Genomic DNA, 6,567 nt, shown 5'->3' with positions numbered 1-6,567 from the left:
AGAGGCAGAGCAGTCAGCAGTGGACCACATAAGGTGCCCCTTTCTACTCAGGCTGGCAGGGGGAAAAACCCTGCAGATAGACTCTTGAACTCTGGGGTTGCGCAACTGTGGGTGATTTTGGGGTTGCTGGACTCTTGAAATATTGGAGATATTGGACTTTGGAGCCTTGGGGTGATTTGGGGATTGCTGGACTCATGAGCCCAGGGAAAAGGACACGGCCTAGTTGAGGTGTTTTCCCAATTTAATGCTATGTTGTTTATCTCACGTTATTAAACATTTTCTGCTACACCCAGACTCTATGCTTGCGAGAGGGGAAGTATTGCCTCTTTGAGGCACCTAGGGGTGCGTATGTAAAATTTTCCCATGTCACTGGGTGGGGGCTCGAGCTGGTTTGCATTACATTGTAGGCAAGGGACCCCTATGTATTGAACCCAGTCCTTGCTGCTATCAGTTCAGCCTGGCAGAAGGGTTCCACCTACGTCCAGGCTCAAGGGGTCCCCTGGGGGCTTAGGGAGTTCGTGGGGGGCACAGATATCTAGGTCCAGGCTGTACGGGGGTCGGGGGGGGGCTCAGGAGTTTAGGTTAGGGGGCACAGATACCTACGTCCAGGCTGCAGGGGTCCCAGAGGGACTTAGGGGGTGTCACGTAGTGTGGTGGAATCTGGCCCTGCACCCTTCTTCCTGGGACACACAGTGACTCAGCCAGCCAGTAAAACAGAAGGTTTTTTTGGCCAACAGGAACGAAGGATACAGCAGGGCTTTTGGGCAACAACCAGGACCCCTCAATCGAGTCCTTCTGGGGGTTCAGGAAGCTTAGTTCCCAGTTTGGGATTCCCTGAATTCCAACAACCCAGCTCCAAACCAAAACTGAACTAACTCCCTCCAGCCAGCCCCTTCCTTTATTCAGCTTCTGGGCAAAGGTGATGACCCCCTCCCAGCTGCCTAGCTTAAGTTACAGGCTTAGATCCTGTCCCTCACCTAAAGTCACCCGCTGCTCTCCCATCCCCCACACAGACAGTCCCCACTCCATCACAGTGTAATGCCCAGAGCATTTCCCCCGTGGAGCAACAGTGACAGCATGTGTGGCCACACAGGTAATGCACAGAGCATTCCTTGCCATGGAGCCAACAGGTGAGCACCAGTGTGGCCATGCAGGGTAATACACAGAGCATTTCCTGCATGGAGGCAACAGTGGCACGTATGGGCCCACGCAGGGTAATGCACAGAGCATTTCCTGCATGGAGCAACAGTGACACCATGTGGTCACGCAGGGTAATGCAAAGAGCATTTCCCCGCATGGAGCAACAGTGACACCGTGTGGTCACGCAGGGTAATGCACAGAGCATTTCCTGCATGGAGCAACAATAACACCATGTGGTCACGCAGGGTAATGCACAGAGCATTTCCTGCATGGAGCAACAGTGACACCATGTGGCCACACAGGGTAATGCACAGAGCATCGCATCTACGTTGAGGCTGTAGAGATCCCGCGAGGGCTTACGGGGTTTCGTAGGGTCACGGATATCTACATCCAGTATGGGCGGGACCCTGGGAGAGTTAGGGGGGTTGTGAGGGGCATAGTACTTGCGTCCAGGCTGTACTGTAGAGGTCCTGGGGGGATTAAAGGCTTCCTGGAGGACAACAATATCTATGTCCAGGCTGAAGGGGTCCTGGACGCTTAGGGGGTTGTGGTGAGCACAGTGATCCCTGGAGGTATAGGGACGTGGTGAGGGGCACAGATATCTATGTATTGTCCTGGAGGGGTCCCTGGCGGGGGCTTAGTGGTACTGTAGGAGACCACAGATACCTACGTCTAGCGCTATAGTCATTCCTGGGGGGGCTTAGGGCTTTGGGGGGGCACAGATACCTACATCCAGGCTGGAGGGGTCCCGGGGGGCTTAGGTGGTTTGTGGGGAGGGGCACAGATATGTACAACCAGGCTGGAGAGGTTCCGGAGAGGATTAGGGGTTTTTGCGGATGGCAGAGATACCTATCTCCATACTCTAGGGGTCCCGGGGGGCTTAGGGTTTTTTGGGAGGCACAGATATCTATGTCCAGGTTGGAGTGGTTCCTGGGGGGTTTAGGGAGTTCCTGGGGGGCACAGATACCTAGGTCCATGCTGTAGGGTCCCTGGGTGGATTAGGGGTTTTCTGGGTGGCAGAGATACCTACGTCTAGGCTGTAGGGGTCCCTGGGAGGCTTAGGGGGTTTGTGGGGGGCAGAGATACCTACTTCCAGGCAATAGGTCTTCCAGGGGGAATTAGTGTGTTGGGGGGGCACAGATATCTGCATCCAGGCTGGAGTGGTCCCTGGGGGGGCTAAAGCGGTTTCTGGTGGGCACAGATAACTACCTCCAGGCTGGAGGGGTTTCTCGGCACTTAGGGTTGTGGGGGGCACAGATACTTCCATCCAGGCTGGAGGGTCCCTGGGGGGCTTAGCGGGTTCATGTGGGGCACAGATACCTAAGTCCAGGCTGGATGGGTCCAGGGGGGGCTTATGGGGTTCAGGGAGCACAGATGCTTATCTCTAGGCTATAGGGGTCCCTGGTGGGCTTAGGGGGTTTTGGGGGCCCCAGATACCTAAGTCCCATGCTGTAGGCGTCCTACAGGTGCTTATGGGTTCGTGGGGTGCACAGATACTTATGTCCAGTCTGGAGGGGACAGGGGGGGTTGGGGTTTCATGAGGGGCACAGAATACAAACCTCCAGGCTGTAGGAGTCCCAGGGAGGCTGTGGGGGTACAGATACCTACATCTAGTCTGGATGGGTCCTGGGGGTTATAGGGGGTTTGTGGGGGGCACAGATACCTAGGTACAGGCTGTCGGTGTCCCGAGGAGATTAGGCGGTTCACTAGGGGCTCAGATACATCCAGGCTGGATGTGTCCCGAGGAGCTTAGGGGGTTTGTGGGGTGCTCAGACACCTGTGTCCAGGCTGTAGGGATCCCTGGGGGCTTAGGGGGTTCGTGGGGGTCACAGGTAGTTACGTCCAGGCTGAAGGGGTAATTAGAGTGCTTAAGGGATCGGGGCTGACACAGATACCTACGTCCAGGGTCTAGGGGAGGCAGGAGAAGTGAAGCGGCCATGGTGTGCTTTCAAGTAGGGATAATAATGATCCACTCTTACCTACCTCATGGTGGGTGGAGGATGGGGATCCATTGGAGAGTGTCACTAAGAGTAGTGCATAATATGAGGTGTCCCATCACGTTTACTCAGAGCAGATTATGACATAATAGATTAGCTGAAACAGTCTTTTTTATTTGTATTTTTTTATTTTGGGAATTGTTAAGAGCAGCAATGACTTAGCTCAGACTGAAGCATCTTATCTAATTTTCAAGATCTAAGTGTCTCCTCCTTGTGTGTGATGACACAATTTAACACACTGTGACAAACAGGAGATGCTTTTGTTTTGCAACAAAATCTTTTTGCAAAGAACTTCCATCTCACTTGTTATGATTCTGAGAAACAAACTGGTTTAGTCTGAATGGGATATTTGGACAGAAACGGTTGGAATGAAATTTTCCCACCATCTCAGTTCCTGAGCTCTATCCCTGCCTTCTGGGGGATTTGTTGTCTGTTAGAACAGGAGTCTGACTGGCGGCTTCTCTTTCTGGCTCTGGACACCGCCTTGCTGTGTAGGCCCTTGGGTAGTCACCTCCCTTCTCTGTACCTCAGGCTCCTCCCATTTGTCCAATGGGAACAGGGACAGTTCTCGAATTCTGGGCAGTTGTGAGCCTGAGTGAGAAAAGGGGTGTTGAAGCCCTCTGTGAAGAAGAAAGGGGAGTTTCACGGTGTTTTTGCACCAAGGAATTCTAAACCAAAACTGAACTAACTCCCTCGAGTCCTTCTGGGGGTTCAGGAAGCTTAGTTTCCAGTTTGGGATTCTCTGAATTCCAACTACCCAGCTCCAAACCAAAACTGAACTAACTCCCTCCAGCCGACCCCTTCCTGTGTCCAGCTTCCGGGCAAAGGTGCTCACTCTCTCAGCCCTGCCTAGCTCGAGTTACAGGCTTAGGTCCTGTCCCTCACCTAAAGTCACCCCTGCTCTCCCATCCCCCACACAGACAGTCCCCACTCCATCACAGTAATGCCCAGAGCATTTCCCGCATGGAACAACAGTGACACCATGTGGCCACGCAGGGTAATGCCCAGAGCATTTCCTGCATGGAGCAACAGTGACACTGTGTGGCCACTCAGGGTAATGCACAGAGCATCACACCTACGTAGAGGCTGTAGAGATCCCTGGGGGCTTAGGGGTCATGGGAGGTACAGATAGCTACGTCCAGGCTGGAGGCATTCTGGGGGGCTTAAGGGGGTCGTAGGGTCACAGATACCTACGTCCAGGATGGTCGGGACTCTGGGGAGTTAGGGGGTTGTGGGGGGCATAGGTACTTGCGTCCAGGGTGTAGAGGTCCTGGTGGGGATTAAGGGCTTCCTGGAGGACACCAATATCTACGTCCGGGCTGGAGAGGTCCCTGGACGGCTTAGAGGTTGTGGTGAGCACAGTGATCCCTGGGGGTTTAGGAACTTGGTGAGGGGCACAGATACCTATGTTTGTCCTGGAGGGGTCCCTGGGGGGGCTTAGTGGTATTGTAGGGGACACAGATACCTACGTCCAGGCTATAGGCATTCTGGGGGGGCTTAGGGCTTTGGGGGGGCACAGATACCTACATCCAGGATGGAGGGGTCCCGGGGGGCTTAGGGGGGTTGTGGGGGGCACAGCTATGTACGTCCAGGCTGGAGAGGTTCCAGGGAGTATAAGGAATTTTTGTGGACAGCAGAGATACCTATCTCCAGGATCTAGGGGTCCCTGGGGGGCTTAGGGTTTTTTTGGGAGGCACAGATAACTATGTCCAGGTTGGAGTGGTTCCTGGGGGGTTTAGGGGGTTCCTGGGGGGCACAGATACCTAGGTCCATGCTGTAGGGGTCCCCGGGTGGATTAGGGGTTTTCTGAGGGGTACAGATATATACGTCTAGGCTGTAGGGGTCCCTGGGAGGCTTAGGGGGTTTGTGGGGGGCAGCGATACCTAAGTCCAGGCAATAGGGCTTCCAGGGGGAATTAGTGTGTGGGGGGGCACAGATACCTAGATCCAGGCTGGAGGGTCCCGATGGGGGGGGGGCTTAGGCAGTTGTGTTCGGCAAAGATACCTACCTCCAGGCTGGAGGGGTGTCTCGGCACTTAGGGATTGTGGGGGGCACAGATACCTCCGTCCAGGCTGGAGGGTCCCTGGGGAGCTTAGCGGGTTTCGTAGGGGGCACAGATACCTAAATCCAGGCTGGAGGGTATCCAGGGGGGCTTTTATGGGGTTCAGGGGGCCACAGATACTTACTCTAGGCTGTAGTGGTCCCTGGTGGGCTTAGGGGGTTTTGGGGGGCCCAGATACCTAAGTCCATGCTGTAGGCGTCCCTACAGATGCTTATGGGTTCATGGGGTGCACAGATACTTATGTCCAGGCTGGAGGGGGCAGGGGGGGGTTGGGGTTTCATGGGGGGCACAGATACGACCTCCAGGCGTAGGAGTCCCAGGGGGGCTGTGGGGGTACAGATACCTACATCTAGGCTGGAGGGGTCCTGGGGGTATAGAGGGTTTGTGGGGGGCACAGATACCTAGGTACAGGCTGTCGGTGTCCCGAGGAGATGAGGCGGTTCACTGGGGCTCAGACACATCCAGCCTGGATGTATCTGAGGAGCTTAGGGGGTTTCGTGCGGTGCTCAGACACCTGTGTCCAGGCTGTAGGGATCCCTGGTGGGCTTAGGGGGTTCGTGGGGGTCACAGGTAGTTACTTCCAGGCTGAAGGGGTAATGGAGTGCTTAAGGGATCGGGGCTGACACAGATACCTACGTCCAGGGTCTAGGGGTCCCGAGGGGATTGGGGGGTTGAGGGGGGAACAGATACCTACGTCATAGCTGGAGGTGTCTTGGGTGGTTTAGGAGGTTCGTTGGAGTCACAGATACCTAAGTCCAGGCTGTAGGGGTTCCTGGGGCATTCAGGGATTTCTGGGGGTCACAGATACCTACGTGCAGACTAGAGGGGTCCCAGATGTCTTAGGAGAATTATGGGGGTCACAGATTACCTACATGCAGACTGGAGGGGTCCTGGAAGCGCTTAGGAGATTTATGGGGGGACAGATACCAACATACTGGCTGTAAAGGTCCCTGGGGGGTTTTGTGGGTTCGGGGGTACAGATACCAATGTCCTGGCTGTAGATGTTCCTGGGTACATAGAGGGGCTGTGGTCGCACATAACCCTACATCCAGGCTGTCGGGGTCCCGGGGCCCCTGGCCAAATTGGGTCCCCCTGGAAAAGTCTCCCTCACGGTGGCCCCAGGGCTGGAGGAGCTCCCACTCCCTGATATGGTGCAGAGGCTGCAGCAGGGGCACAGAGCTTCTCTGGTGTCAGGGCCACAGCGGGGCAGGGGTAAAGGAGTGAGACCAGAGAAGCTCTGTGCCCCTGCTGCAGCCCCCAGGTAATAGAAGGGAGTGGGAGCTCTTCCAGCCCTGAGGCCACCGTGGAGGAACATCTACAGCCAGGACATTGGTATCTGTCATACATTAGAAGCAAGAGGAAGACTAA

The sequence above is a fragment of the Gopherus flavomarginatus genome, chromosome 6 (genome assembly GCF_025201925.1).
Source record: "Gopherus flavomarginatus isolate rGopFla2 chromosome 6, rGopFla2.mat.asm, whole genome shotgun sequence".
Lineage (NCBI taxonomy): Eukaryota > Metazoa > Chordata > Testudines > Testudinidae > Gopherus > Gopherus flavomarginatus.
Note: the sequence above shows the minus strand (reverse complement) of the source record.